The 17,739-nt window shown below is 45.9% G+C and overlaps 1 pseudogene; it reads left to right on the top strand.

The window, feature by feature from the left end:
* Nucleotides 1-1,743: 1,743 nt before the first annotated feature.
* Nucleotides 1,744-3,004, top strand: LOC143220522 (dual specificity tyrosine-phosphorylation-regulated kinase 2 pseudogene; annotated as a pseudogene).
* Nucleotides 3,005-17,739: the final 14,735 nt, after the last annotated feature.

Below are 17,739 nucleotides of genomic sequence, written 5' to 3'. Positions count from 1 at the left end.
AAGCTGCTGTTTTCCAGCTGAAAACCCGACACGGAAACGAAATTTTTCCGCTTAAAAGGGAATCCAGTGCACGCCTGGTCGCAGACGATGCTGTCTATGACGATTCAATGACTCTCCATCGATTATCGCCGGTTTTTCACGGTTACTCGACGAGGACGCATCCGAGAACGATCAGATTCGAGGGTTTTTTTCACGACTAATCGTTGGAATCGTGTCGTATGGCTGTTCCGATTCACGCTTACGCCTCGACAACGGTGAATCCAGCGGTGAGCGAGGATCAATCGTACGAAGGACTCGCACGTTGTTATTTCGACGAAAGGTCGACGTCCGTGTCCCGTTTCGAAATTCGTCGTCGGCTGGGAAAATAGGAAAAAAGTTCAATGGAGCGAAGTCGTGCGTGTGGCCGGCCTGGTGCCAATAACCTCCAGTCAGAGAGGAGGTAGACACAGTTTTCGCACGATGCGTTTGCCCTCGTGCGCGATAGATTATAAAATTAGACGTTCGAAACTTCGTACGAAGGTAAAAGGAGCAGCACGTCGTTTCCGTGCGGTAAAGAAGGTGGAGACACCGTCCGGTGATAACGAGCGACGAAGGGTCAAGCGACGAAGGGAATTAATACGAATCGGAGGAATAATTTCGAGGGGGGTTGACAGCTGTGCGTAGTCCGGAGTGACGTCAGCCGCGTTGGGTTCATAGTTCCTCTTATTTTTCTCGTTCGAAGCCGCGTACAGATGCCGCGCGCGAAGGAGTGACAACGAAGACGGCGAATCACCGAAACAAGGATAGTTTTTCCGCCAACAACCATCATAGCTCGCTCTTTCCTCGCCACAGCGAAAAAAAAAAAAGAAAAAAGGATCATCGCAATTTCTAGTCCGCTGCATTTACATCGAGAAGCATTTTTTTTTTCTCCTTTTCTCGACCAATATTTTTAGACGATCGATTGTTATTTCAGAGCTGCACGTGCGACCGCTCCGTCGCCATTAGCGATCGAAACGCGTTCGATGCGCACTTCTAACGAGCTAACGATGCACGTTTATCGAGCGTGCATCGCGGCCCGTTCGAACGCCTCGTCTTAGAAGATTTCATCGTGTTCAAGGTTCACTGGCTAGCCGTCGGCCGAGCACGCAGGAAGAAAGCAAGGATAAACGATAAAATAAAAAAGGAAAGGAAGTAAAGAGATCGAAAAAAGAAAAGAAAGAAGGAAGAGAGCATTTCGTATATTTCATTTCAGACACCGAGACGAGAACGAGACTGAGATTCAAATCGCGTTAAATCATTTAAGTGGATTAATTTATTTCAGGCGAACGAACTCGCGAAGAATAGCTAACGGGATCGGCAGATTGACCAAATTTACTCCTATATTATATATATTATATACAGACGTAAAATAGACCGACGATCAGAGGGGACGAAGATAGAGAGAGATCAGGAAGGATTTAAAAATAAAGCAGGCAACTCCGGTCGCGTATGAAACTAGCGTATATTAATCTCAACGAACCAATATGTTTTTTATCGAAACGACAATACACGGCGAGACGTTAGAAGAAATAATAATAGGGAAAATCGCGAGAGGAGGAAGATATTAGGAGATTCGGTTGGCGATCGATGAACCTTATCGTACGGACTGGTCGAATCGGTACGAGTAATCATCCAATGGTTGCTTGTCTCGCTTTCCTCGACGATCGACCTGTTGGCCTGCCCGGAAGGAACACACGCCTCTACATCATCGTCAAATGGACACAAATGACTAGCTTAACTCTATCTTCGAGCACGTTCGAGATGCCCCGGTCTAGGCCAAAACTGTTCGTACCCGCGAACGCGATCTCGACCCAGACGTACAACACTCCGCCGAACGAGAACAATCATCTGCCACCCCTTAAGGGTAGCACGTTGGCTCTGAAGCAGTCTGCCAGTGAGTCGTCGCCTAGTTACTTGACCCGCTCCAGTCACATGGCCGGCACTCATCTGCCGAGCTTGAGTTCCAGCGCCAACAACAGCCTGCTCAGCGTGACCGTCAGCTCGGAATGCTTGAACCTCAGCCTGAGCTCTTGCGCCAGCCACAACTCGAGTCACAACTCCAGCCACAACTCCAGCCACAATTCGAGTCACAATTCGAGTCACAACAATTCCAGTCACAACAATTCCAGTCACAACTTCAGCAGTCACACCGCCGCTCACAACTCTCAGCACGCGCAGTCGAACAGTCAGCCGAGCACGACCGCGCTGGTGGTGAAGAATGGCTGCCCGACCGGAAGCCCCTGCGTGAGGGGTATCCGGAAGCCGAAGACCATCACCGCCACCCCTGATGTCGTGTTGAAGATCTACGTGGACAAGCTGACCCCGTACGAGCATCACGAGATCTTTAATTATCGACACATATATTTCATCGGGGCAAACGCGAAGAAGATGCCCGGATAATCGGCTGGCCGCACAACAACGGCTATGACAACGAGCACGGTTCCTACATCCACGTGACGCACGATCACGTGGCCTACAGGTACGAAGTGTTGAAGGTGATCGGGAAAGGGTCGTTCGGGCAGGTGGTAAAGGCGTACGATCACAAGAAACAGGAGCACGTCGCCCTGAAGATGGTGAGGAACGAGAAGAGGTTCCATCGTCAGGCTCAGGAGGAAGTGAAGATACTGAAGAAACTGCGCGATCAAGACGAGAACGACACGATGAATATCATTCACATGTTCGACTCGTTCACCTTCCGTCATCACATGTGCATCACCTTCGAATTACTCAGTATTAATCTATACGAGCTGATCAAGAAGAACATGTTCCAGGGCTTCAGTATGCAGATCGTGAAGAAGTTCGCGTACTCGCTGCTACAGTGCCTCGACGCTCTCTACAAGAACAGGATTATTCATTGCGACATGAAGCCGGAGAATATACTTTTGAAGCAGCAGGGCGCAGTGGTATCAAGGTGAGTGCAACCACCCTTTTTCTTCCCTCCTGCTACCATACATTCATGCAAATTGTTCTACGTTTCGGACAGTAGGTATATGTAATTCACTCACCACGATTCCTAGATCACGATCCGAATTTCTCCCTGATCAGAAAAAAGCGTTGCTGGTTGACGAAACCTTGGCCGAAGCATGTGTAGCCTGTTAAAAACTTCTGTACACGCGGATCGATCACTCTCGCAATCGAACAACGGTGTGCGAACTCGAGAAACCTCCGCCTCGATATTTTCGATCGCTTCTTCGACGTCTCCATTCCGGCAAGGTAAACAGCCGGCTCTCGTGCCGATATCCAATACGTTGTCCGTTCCGTGCTGGATTTTTCCGCTGTTCCTTCGCCGAAGATTAAACGGCGCGACTCCTCTCGACGGACAGGGAACACAAGCTCGTCGTTAGCGTGAATACCGGCAGGCATAAACGGAATAAGCGCGACAAGCTGGCTCGCGTGCTCACGGTATGCTTTATACGTAACATGCCACGTACGTGCGTACGTAAGTGTCTGCGTGCGTGTGTCACACGCGAAGACACACGGATCCAGCGTGTGCACCATACACGTAAACGGTGGACCGTCGGGATCACACGACAATACGCGAAGATTAGCGTATTGACAAATGCAATCACGCACGTATGCACGTACGTCTACGCAGACGCGTGTGAAGTCGACACACGGCTCGCCCTTGTCCCCTGTAATAAGCTCCGGGAAACGCGTATACGTCCAGGTAGCGTCGCATTATCTCGCCACGACGGTCTATAGAATTTGCACGCAATATCGCCAACTTTCCGTCTGCTCGCTCGCTTTCTTCGCGACCTTGCGAGGCCGGCGTATTAAAGCTCTGCCACGTTTCGCTTTCGCTCCGGCGTTCGTTCCAACTTCCACGAATCGGTCGAATTATTAACCACTCGATGACCCTAGACTAGAAAGAGGATCGACGACTGCGGGTGAAATTAATTTGCTGGCTCTAGAAGGATTCGTCGATCGGAGAAGTTCGTCTTGTTGGATCGAACAGGAAAGGAGAACCGATCGCGCTTGGTCTCGCGTTTTCGATACTTCGTTCGCGTCTATTCGCTTTGCATAAATTGATTTCGAGATGTTTGCAGTGTTCACGAGTCAGCCAGACGTGGTTATTACCGGGACTGCCGGGTATATAGGCTGTACTCTTTTGTGGAACGAGTTTCACCGGCGTGGTTATCGGGAATAGAGGCTGATATCGAAGTGGTCGCAAAGAATAGCCCCGGGCGCTTTAATAATTCGAGTGGTTCAAAGGGAATCGGCGTCACGAATATAATTAACCGGTTGGCTAGTTGCGATACACCGCGAACTTGTTTAACCCTCGGATTTCTCGAGCGTGACACCGTAATGTCTGCGATGCCGGGTAAATCGAAAAATTTATTTCCCGCTCTCCTCGATGCGTGTCATTATCGGTGTTAAATCGGTTTAATGAACTGGGGAAAGTGTACACGCTTTGGATCAGCGCGGAATCGCGATTGGGTTTCATTACCTGCCGGTAATGGTATTCATCAGTCCGCCAGGCTATACCTCCTCGACCGTGCATAGTTCGCAGGCTCTGGTATTATCGGATATTTTGCGTAAGGTCACGGGATACACGGTATCTATCACGAGCAACAGAGCTCCGCGATCAGCCAAGTGGGAATCGCGCGTGAATAGCGGGAAATAAGTCTCGTTCCTTCGGTTCGATTCCTCATCTGCTTACGAACGGAAAAAAAGGAGAGGTCGAAATTCATTTTATACGACGACGAAACGTTTTACATCGACGCTGCTTCTCGGTCGCGAGAGGAAACGCCCTAGGAACTCTCTTCGGATTCCCTCGCCTTAGGAATACGTACACCTTACGAACACTCGCGCACGTAGTCCTCGAATGTTCCTCTCGCGATGTCTGCGATATTAAACCGATGAATATTTAACCGAGCCGAACGTGTTTGAACGTCCTGTTTTCGCGGTTCGACTTTCCCAATATTTAACTCCGTTCCGGTTCACTCGTTCCTAGTATTGTTTCGTCGTCTGGATATTGCTTGAATAATTCATCGATCTTACCGAGCAGCGAGAAAAGAAGTCCTCAAGGACGCGTGCAGTATCACATTTTGCGTAATTATATTCCGTCTTCTTCGTTTTCCATTGTTCCGGACCGTCCCTGTGCTTCTTCGTTATCTCTCGTTTCTTTTTCTCTTCCCTCTCGGTTCCGCGTCGAGCCTTCGGTTGCCGAGGGAGATTGAAAGGAATTTATTCGCCTTTTCATAAAGCCACGCGAATAGAGCAATCGGTCGCGGGGACGGACGCGTCGCGACGAAACCTGTAAATTAGACGACACGATGGCCTGCGAGGGAAACAGAAGCAAAAGGGAAAAGGCGAGCGCGTGTGTGCATACACGCCGGTTGCAGGAAGCTGAAGTTTATAGCAATTTGTTCGAGGAGGTCAGGATTTAAGAACTCGTATGCCGGCAATTTGTTGCGTACGCGTAGGGTGATGTGGGTACTATGAATCAGGTTTAACGACTATCCGACTAATATTATATATCGCGTCATAATTATTCCGATCATGCCAGGCCATTTTATTTCGATCGGTATCGATTTTAATATTGAATGATCACACGCGTAACATCGATCCCTCGGATTCCGCTATAACTAGATTCTTTATTTCTCATTCGTCTAACGACCGCCGTTTAAGTATACTCCTATGCGTTTAACGTTTAGCTTTAAACGCGTTATAGTAAACTATAAAATTAAACCGTGATATAAACGCCAGTCGAGCGTAAACGTCGAGAAAATCAACTACTTCGCTTCGTCTACGTCGTTATACCGAATGGGAATTAACGAAAACGTTAGTTCTATTAGAAAGTGGGAAAAATTTCGACGCGAGGTCGATGAAAATTGCTCGTCCAGATTTCAACGCAATTTCTTCGAAGATTCTTCGTGAAACGCTTTGACAACGAATTTCTACGATCGCAAATAAATCTGCCAGCGATTGGAAAACGCACGGAAGTGAGAATTGACGTAACATCGTTGATTATCAATGAATATTTTAAACTGCAAAAAAAAAGAAAAATCGATTTCTTTTCGTTAAAAATATCTAACAGCCATTATTTATTAATAACCCCACGCGTGTCTTGTTTATCCGATAGCCGCTATTAGCCTCGGATCTCTTCTTCGGAATTACATTGAATTCGGTGAAAAAAATATTTGTATAACGAATGAAATATCGGTGCGAAAATTAGAATTTCAAACTTGTGAGAGGATTAATTTCTTTTCCTTTGGAAAGAAGGAAAAAGAGAGAAGAGAAAAAGAAATACGACAGTCGTAACTTTATTAGTAACTCGGCGTGTATCTTGTTTATCCGAGATAACCTCCATTAGCCGCGAATCTGTGGCTTCCGGTGGCCCGTGCGAATCGTCAATGTCGACCGTGTCACGAACTTCCGGTACGCGATATGGACGAGGTTGGAACTGAACGCGAGTCGGTCGATCGTGCGGCAACTAGACCGTTTTCTACGCGTTACGATCATTCGGACAGGAATATCTTGTCGCGGTGCGTAGGAGAGCCTCTCTCTCTCTCTCTCTCTCTCTATGTTATCCGCACACGCGCGAGAAATACGAATGATCTCACTTTCCAGATCGCATAACCCGTGACGGTAACAAGATCGGGCCGGAGTTTTCCGCGTGGTTCGTTTCGATTCGATAAAAGCCTAGGAAGAATCGCATTCCCTCGGTATATACGAGCGCGCCTTTACTTCGAGGATTTTCCTGGAAGGTAACGTTGATACACTCGAAACAGCGGACTGTTCGATAATGTGCCTCTGATATATCCGATCGATAGAGAGCGCCACGGTATCTATTATTGCGGTAATCATCCAAGATGTATTTGGCTCGACGTCAGTCGGGCTACCGTTACTCATTCGCAGAGATAAATATTTAACGTGGGAGCCATGGCCATTCCGATTTCTTACGTTTCCCCTTCTCGTCACGTCCGTCTACGTATATACTTGGCGTTTCGATCGGTTTTTCTATTATTGATAAAGTCATCAGCCGGATAATTTTCCTATTTCTTCAAATATCGTACGATCGTACAGAGGAATTCTATTAGGTTGTTCTGAAAGTAATTTTGTTTTTTTCACAGCCAATTTAACACTTGAATCGTATAAGAAAAAAAAGTCGAAATGACTTTCCGAACAATCTAATAATTTAGCAATAGCGTTGTTGCGATAAATTTTTTTGTAGCTCGATATTAATGGTGCATTACGAAATCGTAGATAAAAAAACACGTTAATTATATATCTCTGCCTCGTTTCGACAGATCGCGAAACGATCGTTATAATCGCGCATAAGACTACGAGAAATCTCGCGCGTGATTTGAATACGTTTCTCGTGCGAACCGCGAGATGTCGCGTCTGTTGCAAGGAAGTAGAATCGTAACCCTACGTTGTTTATCCTTTGTCCGCGCGAGGGAGGAGAAAGAGAGGTTACAATATCCGTAGCGTCGTTAATCTCCGACGGAGACATCGATTTGCATAGACTGGATCCTGGATGGAGCCGGCGACAGGTAATTTAATAATCCTAATGTCACTTTGGATGCGGCACTCGATAAGGAATAATACAGGGGTGGCGTGAATCAGAGCGAGTGTCCATTACTCGTAGTTAGCGGATCGGTGTTATTGGCGCTGGAGTAGCTGGCGCATCAAAGAATTGGCAGGTATTGCGTCAGTCGCGTCGAAGGCTCGTTGAAAGAGGGTGTCTCGAGCCTCGTTGTGTCTCCTTTTTCTTCCTTCTCTCTTCCTCCTCTTCTTCCTTTTTCTCTTTCCCCCTTCCATTCTTTTCTCCGATACAGCAATCAGTTCTCTGCCACTCGAACGAATTATCAGCTGGTTCTCGCGACGCTCGTGTTGCATACCGGTTATTTTGAAACGGAAGATCGTTGAAAAATCACGACGGCATTCGAGTTAGGATAAACGTTGCTCGCGTTACCGTCCCGTGTAACGGATAGAAAAGTGTAATCGGAAGGTATCCGTGCACACGAGGGATAATTGAAACGGTATTCCTGATTAGATTAAGAGCCGGGGAATTTGTGTCGAGAGACGGCCAATTAATCGTAATATTGTTAAATCGACTCTTCGTATAGGTTCATGAATTCGATATAAGTCGTAAGTACCCATTACTCGTAGTTACTCCGCGGATATTGCGATATCGGTGCGCACACATGCGCGCGCCGCTCACTTATGGCGATGCGTTTAATAGGTGTACAGTGTGCATGATAGAGACGTATCCACGCGTACGGATGACTCAATTTTGGCTTTCGCAATAAAGACGCGTTAACGTGTTTCCATCGAACGGACCCTCCAGCCCAGCGTGTCGTTTCCTTTTCACTCGACAGTCTAGGACCCAATCCTCGCCAACCCTTACCAACTCACCCAACCTAACGCGATGGCTGGAGTGAATCCGTTTCCCCTATTGGCAGAAACTACCTCTTCCTATTATCCTGATCTTAGGGCATCTTGTGACAAAGAAAGCGAACGAAACGTCGAGAAAAAGTGAGACGAAAAATAGATACAAAAGCGTAGACTTATTCCTAGGCATTAATTTCAGATTCTTTCAATAAATTGTTGAATTACTTATTTTATTTAACTCTTATACTTCGTACTCGGTGATTTTTTTTTTTTAGAGAAAGATAGCGATTATTTTTTTAGGGAAAAGATAGAAATAGTGTAGAAATTGAAACGTACAGTTATTTTATTTCGATACTCCACGCATGGTTGGGTAATCTTAAATATATTAAATATATTAATTAACATCGATCTTTAGAATATAATTGAACTGAGGGTCGCTTCTCGAATGCAAACGTTTAACCATACATATATTTCGTAAATAATTATGGTTTGTCGTGCACTATTATTCTCATTCGCAGGCTTACAATGTATTATTCGAATTTTACGGATATCTTACGCCGATGTTGACATATTAATTTACCGAACCCGAAGATAACGATTTCGCTAGTGTTACAGAATAACAGCGGACTTCAAGTGAGCAAAGTATAGTCGATGGTTACGTATACGTACTTGTTGAACGATAATACGCAATTAGGTCAGAGCGTTCGTTCTTTGAATGTCCGTCGGTTTATCTCGCGGACCGAATATACGGTCTGTAATCGCTGGACGTCTGGCTGGTAAAAATAAAGGTAGGACAAACGCGTGGTTCCACGGCGGCGTCTGTTGCTCGAAAAGGAAGCAGATGTTCTCGGGTTAAAAGGAATCCTTAAATGCACGCTAGATGCACCACTTCGGGCTCTGCTTCCTTTTTTCGTTAGGCTTTCGGCTAAAAGTCGAGCGGTAGTAAATCACGGGGACACGGAACGGGTGTAAAACTTGGAATTCGATGGATCGCGTCGGGATCTGATCTTCGATAGGGCATCGAAACGGTAAAACCGAGAGTGGTAACTCGGTGAGAATAATCCGAGGCTGCTGTTACCTGCAAAACGAATAATGCATTACGACGGTATAAATAAGAAAGCAACTTTTTCCTTGCTAAATAGAACTGGAACGTTACGATTGTAATCAAGAAGCCTCTTACATATGTATATATACCCGCCGTCGAATCGAAAGGACTATTTCGAGGACGCGTTCCATCGAGATTATTCAAAGCGTCGGGTAATTAGCCCTCGATAACCGGAATTTTGCTCGCTCGAAGAAAAGGATTATAATTAATTATAATTTCTCGCGGAGAATTAGCTCTCCAGAGGTAACAGGTGCCCCTCGCTAATTTTATCGATGTCAATATAATACCATACCTAGCGAAATTATATATAATTATCCTATATCTTTAAGATGCGACCACTTTGCAACCGCGTCGCGCGTCCGCCATACTTCGCGATCCTATACATAATGCATAAGAGTAAACGTTTAAAAGTAAGCTTATAATTGCTATCCGATATTTCGGAGAATTACTTACCTTTATTAAGTATCGTAAGTAGCGTATCTATTCAACTACGCGCGAATACTCTGCGTTGCCTATGAAATTATAATAAATATTTAGATGCGTAAGGTCCCAATGGCAGAATATTATCAATTCGAACCCTTGATACGCAGTTGTTTTCACTGGTCGTATCCTAACTGCTCTCTTCTCTGTTCCATTACTCCCACATTGTACGTCTTCACTTCCAGCCTAAATATAAGTCGCACGTTCGCTCCCCAAAGTCTATTTTCGAATTCGTTTCCACGACAGGCTTTCCCCTTCTTCCGATAAACAGGACGACTGATCCTCTTTCCCACTCTTTTTTTCGTTTCGTTCCTCGCCTCTGCTCTTGTCCCTTTTTTGTATCTCGTTTCGAAAGTTTCCTCGGGCTACGGCTCTCGACGCCATTCAACGGCCAGTTTCTCGTGACAATGGAGAGTAAAATAAAGGGTCGAGGGCTGTTTTAAGGGACGCCAGGTATGCTCTTCGGAAAGTCATTTTCGAACTCCAGAAACGGGACAATACGCTCTTCTTCGATTCGATTTCCCTCGATATGCCGCTCGATGATTTGTTTGTACTCCGTTCGTTTCCGAATACAAACTCGATCGCCTAGCGATGGTCTCTCTTCGTTGCTTTATCCTCGTCTTTTGTTATTTATCCGTTAACCCCTTGCACTGTTAATAATGTTCGCCGAAGATGTAGATGGACGTGTTCCCGAAAATCATTTCTTTTATATATCTTAGTAATTTTACTATATTTTAACTTGATTTCTTCTGCCATTTCCAGAGAAAACTTCAGGGAAACATACATTTCTCAAAAGTTGTGCTGGAATAAGTTATTATCCCTGGGATAATCCCGGAACAGCGGAGTGCAAAGGGTTAACTTTATTTTCATTTCTTTCCCTTGAATTCTCATTGAAATTTCGAACGACTCGTTTGAATGGGACGTGCAGTGACAATTCACGCAGAGATCGTTCGAAACTGGATTTTATTCCGTAGCGATTTAAATAGCGGTGGCCGCAATTATGCGGAAAACAGGATAAATATACTTAAACGCGGCGCGGCCTAAATGTAATTGGCGAGGAGGCATAGGAAGGTGGTGCTCGCAGGCACGAAGAAGATGCACGAACTAGCGGGAGCTCGGTTGTAAAAATAGGGAACGAATAGGTTTCTCTGTTCGCTATTAATAGTCCTGGTGCGTCGATACTCCGCGACTTTAATCCACGGACTCTGGTCTATCGGAAATCTACGTCACCGCCTAGACGCGGTGCAGTCTTAAGAATAACAGTCGCATCTCGTTCTTCCTTTTTCTTGCTTATTTACTTCCTCCTGCCGCTCGTTTAAAGCCGTTCCAAGTTCACCCGGGAACCGTAAAGACACTTACGTAAAGACAGACGAAACGAATATCTGCCTCCGAATCCTTTTACGGTTCGCAATTATTTTTCAACCTCCTCTCCATCGGTGAACCCGCAATTATTTCGTAAATTCTGATCTCGCCAGCACTGTAATTACGATTGTAATTGGATCCGCGAAAAGCTTTCATCCTCTTTACGGTATCCCGGTAAATAATAAAGCTGTACACTCTACGGCTACGTCTCGTCACGATTTGGAATTCGAAACAGTCCGGCTACCAGATTACATATAAAATAATTGTCCAATTACGAATATAAGGTAGTATAATATCTCAAAGGATCGCCATCGAGTTGTACCGCGAAATGCGAAAATTCGCGTGCTTTTTCAATTTCCACTTTAAAATTCCACGTTTGCCCACGTTTGCGATCATACTCGTCCAATTAATTTCCGACGCCTGCCCGTTCCATTAATCCATTTCTCCTCGAAATTCCCGTAAATTCGCGTATCAGTGTCGTTTAACGTTAAACACCGGTAACCGGTGTTAACAATGAGATCTCTCGATGTCTCTGATAGCTCGTTCTTACGATTCCGCTTGACTATTCGCGAACACGTGCGAGCAGAGCAGGTCAGTGACTCTAATAGGTAAAAATAGCCGAAGAAAGGGAAGGGTAATAACAGGATTTTTCGGGACGTGTCGTTGCTCTCCTCTTATCGAGATGTTCCGCGGTTCCTCCGGTTACGGCGACGTCGACGTCTTCGTCGGAACGCTCGGTCCATGTGTGTATATAAAATACGTGTGGCAGGCTGTTGCGTCCCGTCGAAACCGTTCTATTCGAGTGACGAGCCGCGCGGAAGCAACCTGGATATTTACTCGCGTCGTTAATGGAAAAATGGGCGAAAGCGTGAACGCGAAATCGCAGAGTCGCGGGTCGCGCCGCGGCGCCGTTTCCGACACGCGCGTCTCTTCTTTAGCGTGGCAAGAGTGAAACGAGGGAAAGAAAAGGGGAAGAAATTTTGTTTCACGCGAGAACGGTTCTTGCGATTTTCTTTCCTCTCTGTTCGGTATCGGAAACTTCTTTAATCGCCGTTCGGATTTTCTTCCTTTCCTCCTCGGCTCGGGGATTTCACCTGTGCTCGCACTCCGTGCACTTACGGAATTGCAGTAAAAATAGTTCGTCGGCCTCGTTTTAATGGCATCGCTCAAAATAATTAGCGGCTCGCCAGGCTCGAATCGCTTTATAGCTCCGTAAGGTGCTCCTTCGGCGCTTTTTTTCCTTCAACGCTTTTCAATGGCTTTCTAGCGGACGCTCGATGAAGAACGGTACCCGTTTGGCACCGTGCGGAGCACGCAGTCATATACTGTGCGTTCCTTAGAAGAAATCCTGGCTGCTTCGGCTTTATTTCGTATTAAATTCTGTGTTGTTACGATCAAAAGAAGTTGGGTACGCGTGTACACGCGCGAACACCGAAGCGTTGTAGGTCAACGAATTCGCCTTGAAATCTCGGAAACATGTGCATCTGGTAAAAATTCGTGATTATTATAAGATGTACCCTTGGAAACTGGCTAGGTTTCGTTTGGAACGTTTTTTTAATCGAACGAGCTGTGGGTTAAGAAATTCTTGGAAATTGGTTGTATCTCGATGGCCAATCTTCCGATGATGCAGTGATAAAAGGTAGGGTATCTCCTTCGTTGATGTCGAAATTTTAGCATGTGTACATTAAGTCGAAAATGTTTACGAGGACTTCGGAGTGGAAGTACGTGCAAACTTACTTCATTATGCACCGTTCTTCTAGCTTAGTAACTTCTAGCTTACGTGCATTTTCTTTCATCATCAAACTTTCAACTTGTTTCATCTACTAACTGTCTGTGTGTTTTTCGAAGTAGAGTTAAATGGTACAGACGAAATTACGTTACTGTACTTCATTCGAACGATGTCTAGTTGCAAAATTGCTAGTCGCGTATCTAGTTGCAAAAATTCTAGTTAAGGAAATAGGTACAAACACGAGTGTGAGACGTTAGAGGTGCGGTTCGTAGACGAAACTGAACACTGAGGGTTAGTCTCGTGGTCAATTTTCGACGATGAATTTCGCGTGTTGTTCTTCGCCACGTTAGGACGAAACGCGAAACAGTTTCCTGTTCATCCTGCCACACCCCACCGGAACTTGGACAGTTTTCGAACGAGAGTTTGGGTAGTAATATCCATTTTACGGTCTTACAATTTTTTTACCGTTTAAGAAAGATTCAGAGTGGATAATAGAGTGCTAAAACGACCGATAGTAAAGGAATCGGTTCCAAGGTTTTCGTTGAAGATAGAGAGACGCCTGCGCGTTTATTTTGTCAAGGAAACTAGTAATTTAGACACGTTTCTGAACGTTTAACGATTATTTTCGTTAGTCAAGCACGTATTTGACTCTTGTTGATTATGGCACACGCCATTCGAACTTAAATCGCAGAGTAATGGGTTAAATATGTTTAAGATTAGATTAAAGATGCTAGTTACACTGATGATACCTTGACAGTCAGATCTTCGCCAATAAAATCGCGACAGGACACAAACTATTTCTTTCGCTTCGATTCAAGTGATATTTGTGCATAAAACACCTAGTTGCGTTGATTATATTTCGACAGTGGCAACCTCCACTATAATCAGCTCCTGTTCAACTCTTGTTGATTATGACACGCGCCACCGGAACTTAAATCACAGAGAAAGGAGTTAAATATGTTTAAGATTAGAATAAAGATACTAGTTACGTCGATGATATCTTGACAGTCCGATCTTCGTCAATAAAATCACGACAGGATACAAACTACTTCTTTCGTTTCGATTCAAACGATATCTGCGCGTAAAATACCTAGTTATGTTGATTATATTTCGACACTGCAATCTCCAATGTAGTCAGGCTCATATTCAACTCTTGTTGATTATGACCATCGGAACTTAAATCGCAGAGAAAGGGGTTAAATATATTTAAAATTTGATTAAAGATGTTAGTTACGTCGATGATATCTCGACAGTCCGATCTTCGCCAATAAAATCGTGACAGGACACAAACTATTTTTTTCGCTTCGATTCAAGTGATACCTGCGCGTAAAGCACCTAGTTGCGTGGATTATATTTCGACAGTGTAACCTCCGCTAACGCGATCATAAAAAATAAAGCGCAATATAATAGGATACAGGCTATTTTCTTTCCTAATCGATATGTCAAGCCCAGGCTGTCTATGTTTAGACAACGCAAGCGGATTATTCTTACCTCGATCCCTCTGTTCGTCTTCTAGAAAACGCCGGCAAACTTCCATCCGCTTCGCGTGCCTTTATCGCGGAACGTGCAAAAAAAAAAAAAAGAAAATCTCGAATCTGCGAGTCTGTCCCCTAATTGTCCGGGCGATTCGAAAGCGGTCAAGACGTCTGGCTTGTAAATAAGACGTGACTTAGGATTCAATAAGCACACGTGTATCGCTGCTTCGCGTTTCGATCGTCGAACCGACTGGCCGGCTCTCCTCATTGTTCCCGGGGCTAATTGAGCTGCGCCCACTTGAAGTGTCGTTACACGAGCGATAGCACTTCCGCGGCACTTAAATCAGGACGTAAAGTGGCCGCGTAAACGGCCTTCCACGCGGTTTCCAGGTTTTACGCTCATTTTTACAGTTACACCGATTTTAACTGCCTCCCCTTTTCGGCCGACCCACGAATCGCTCCGATTTCAACCCCTGTCCCTATTCGCGAAAATTTTATTACCCTTCCTACTCCTCCCCTCCACGGACATCGCCTGTTCGAGTAGATAAAACACGGGATGATTCACGCAAGGGTATCGCTCGATATTTCATTTTCCTCGGAGATAGATCGGCAGAAGAAGACGAATGGATTCAAAAGCTCCTACTGGGTAATGCAAATCCTCTCCGCGTGGGTGTATTTAACCCATTGACTCCCACGCAAATTTAACGCGTTTTGCCACGATTTTATTTAAAAAAACACTAAATTATGATCCAATCGTGTAAGTTATAATTTTAATAGTTTTAATAATAATTTAAATAATAAAAATTGATGATCGATATGTTCTCTAGGCTATAATACATTTTTCACTCATCCTTTTTAATAGTTTCTAACTCAAATTGCCATTTGTAGCCAATCGAAACTAAGCACCCACTACGAGATATCTCGTAGTTAACAGTCAATTGCTCGTTCGACATCTATGTTCCATCGTTTGCCTGTGTTCCTTCTTCGTAGACACGAGGATCGACACCCGTTAGAGTACAGACACGCGTTTAAAAGAGTGTCACGTATGACTAGTGTACCCAGACGAAGACAATTCGCGTTTCGAAAGCATTCATCCCCTTCCGGTAACGTCGCTGAACATCAAGAGCGAGCAGAGCGGCAACTTTTTAACGGAATCGCGCTTAGAAGGGAAACTCGCGACTCTTCTGCCGTTCGAAATTCGCGCCAGGCTCGGAGGAGCTGAATGGAAGAGAGATTTCTGGCGAGTGGCCGGGGTGAAAAAGCCAACCCTTTTTGCGGTATCCGGCGGAGTCGGTGTTAACGAGAACCGGCGTGGATCGGTGAATGAATCGGGCCCTGCTCATTGTTTCACTTTAATCGAGCATAGGACGTTAGACGTCGGGACGTTACCGCAGACCAGCCTGTGGCACTTCCGCGACACGCAGCCTGGACCGGTTTTCCATGCTGGATGCGAATCGCTCCTCGTCCTTTTGCTGCCTCTCTCTGCGCCATCGCGCCTCACAGCCTATACACACGCCACTCGCGCAGCTGGAATTTTCTTTCCCCGACAAAACCTTCATTTACGCTCCCTTGCCCTCATCTTTCATCTTCCCGGCGTTTCCTGTACACGCGGTCCGCCAATCCCGGTGCCACGATTTTCACCCCGGCGCTCCAGTTTCGCGGCTCTCTGCACGCTGTTCCGGTTTGTCACCGGTGTTACGGCTCGCCTCGATTAGAAATTCAAACTTCACGTCCAGTTTACGTCGCTGCGTGACCGTTCCCTCGGGATTTGTTCCGAGTTCCCTCGCCCATTGTCCTCTCCGCGACGCTTTGCCTCGTGTCTAGCTAGCCTCAAACGAAAGAGTAAAGCGGTAGTTAAGGACAATGCGTGAATATATTCCGGATCGTTGCGTATTCGCGAAGATAGAAGACGCGTAGAGATCCAGAGTATCCAAACACCTCTATCGAACTGTAAATTTATCGAAGATTTCCCGGAACCGAGGAGTTCCTCGCGATCCGCGACAAGCTAGATTCCCGGAAAACTAGAGGCTTCCGCGCACAACTGCCGCTTTATAAGCCGAATATCAGAGTCGAGGCGTTAACAAAACGTTCAGAGACGCGCGACTATCGGCGTCTCGACGCGGAAAAGTCTCGGACTCTATCGTAGAGCTTTCGAGATAAGCGCAGCCCTGTTTCGTCTGCGGGTGAAACGATGTGAAACGATCCGTCGACGTTCAACGTACACCTACGCGGTTTATCTGGCTGCTCCATATACGCAACATCGTCCGCGACTTACGCAACGATTCCTCCGTCTCGCGATAAACAGGAGGACACACGGTGGACGACAACAAAGCGGAGCAGAGCGAAGATAACGGAAGCGGGACAGAGAGGATTCTCCTTTCGCGTGGAAGCTGATCAACGCGTCAAGTGGAACTTCGCGTGACCGTCGGAGATGGCAGGGTTGAATCGCGAGGAGTGTATTGAAAGTTAACCCTTTCACTACGGGCGGTTCTCCGACAAGGTACTTCCGCTGAACGGAGCGCCGCGACGGCCGATCGTCAGCGGAATTGAAAGATACGTGGAATATCGATGGGAAAACAAAATAAAGTGAGATACTTATGAAAACGATTAGTCGGTCGCAATAGATGGTGGTATTTTATGAGGATCACTATAGTGACCCGTAGTAGCGAAAGAGTTAATTCCGCTAACGATCGGCGTCGCGGCGCTCCGTTCAGCGGAAGTAACACGTCGAAGAACCCGTCCGTAACGAAAGGGTTAACTTTCAATTATAGATACTAATAGTGGTCCTCCATAAGATGCCACTGATGGTATTTGTTTGCCATCGATATTTCACGCATCTTTTAATTCCGTTGACGATCGGCATCGCGTAGTGTGCGTCGCGGCGCTCCGTTCAGCGGACAGTACCGTGACGGAGAACCCGTCCGTAGCGAAAGGATTAACTTTCAATTATAGCTACTATAGTGCCCTCCATAGATGCCACTGAGTACTATGGTCACTGTAGTGGCCCTCCATAAGATGCTACTGATAGTATTTTGTTTTGCCATCGATATTCCACGCATCTTTTAATTCCGTTGACGATCGGTGTCGCATAGCGTGCGTCGCGGCTCTCCGTTCAGCGGAAGTACCACCGACGGAATATCCGTCCATAGCGAAAGGGTTAAAAGGTCCGAGAATATCGATGGCAAAACAAAATACTATCAGTGAGATACTTATGCAAAAAGATTAGTCGG

The sequence above is a fragment of the Lasioglossum baleicum genome, unplaced genomic scaffold (genome assembly GCF_051020765.1).
Source record: "Lasioglossum baleicum unplaced genomic scaffold, iyLasBale1 scaffold1152, whole genome shotgun sequence".
NCBI lineage: Eukaryota > Metazoa > Arthropoda > Insecta > Hymenoptera > Halictidae > Lasioglossum > Lasioglossum baleicum.
The sequence above is the reverse complement of the archived record's forward strand: the minus strand, read 5'-3'. Positions and strand labels throughout refer to the sequence as shown.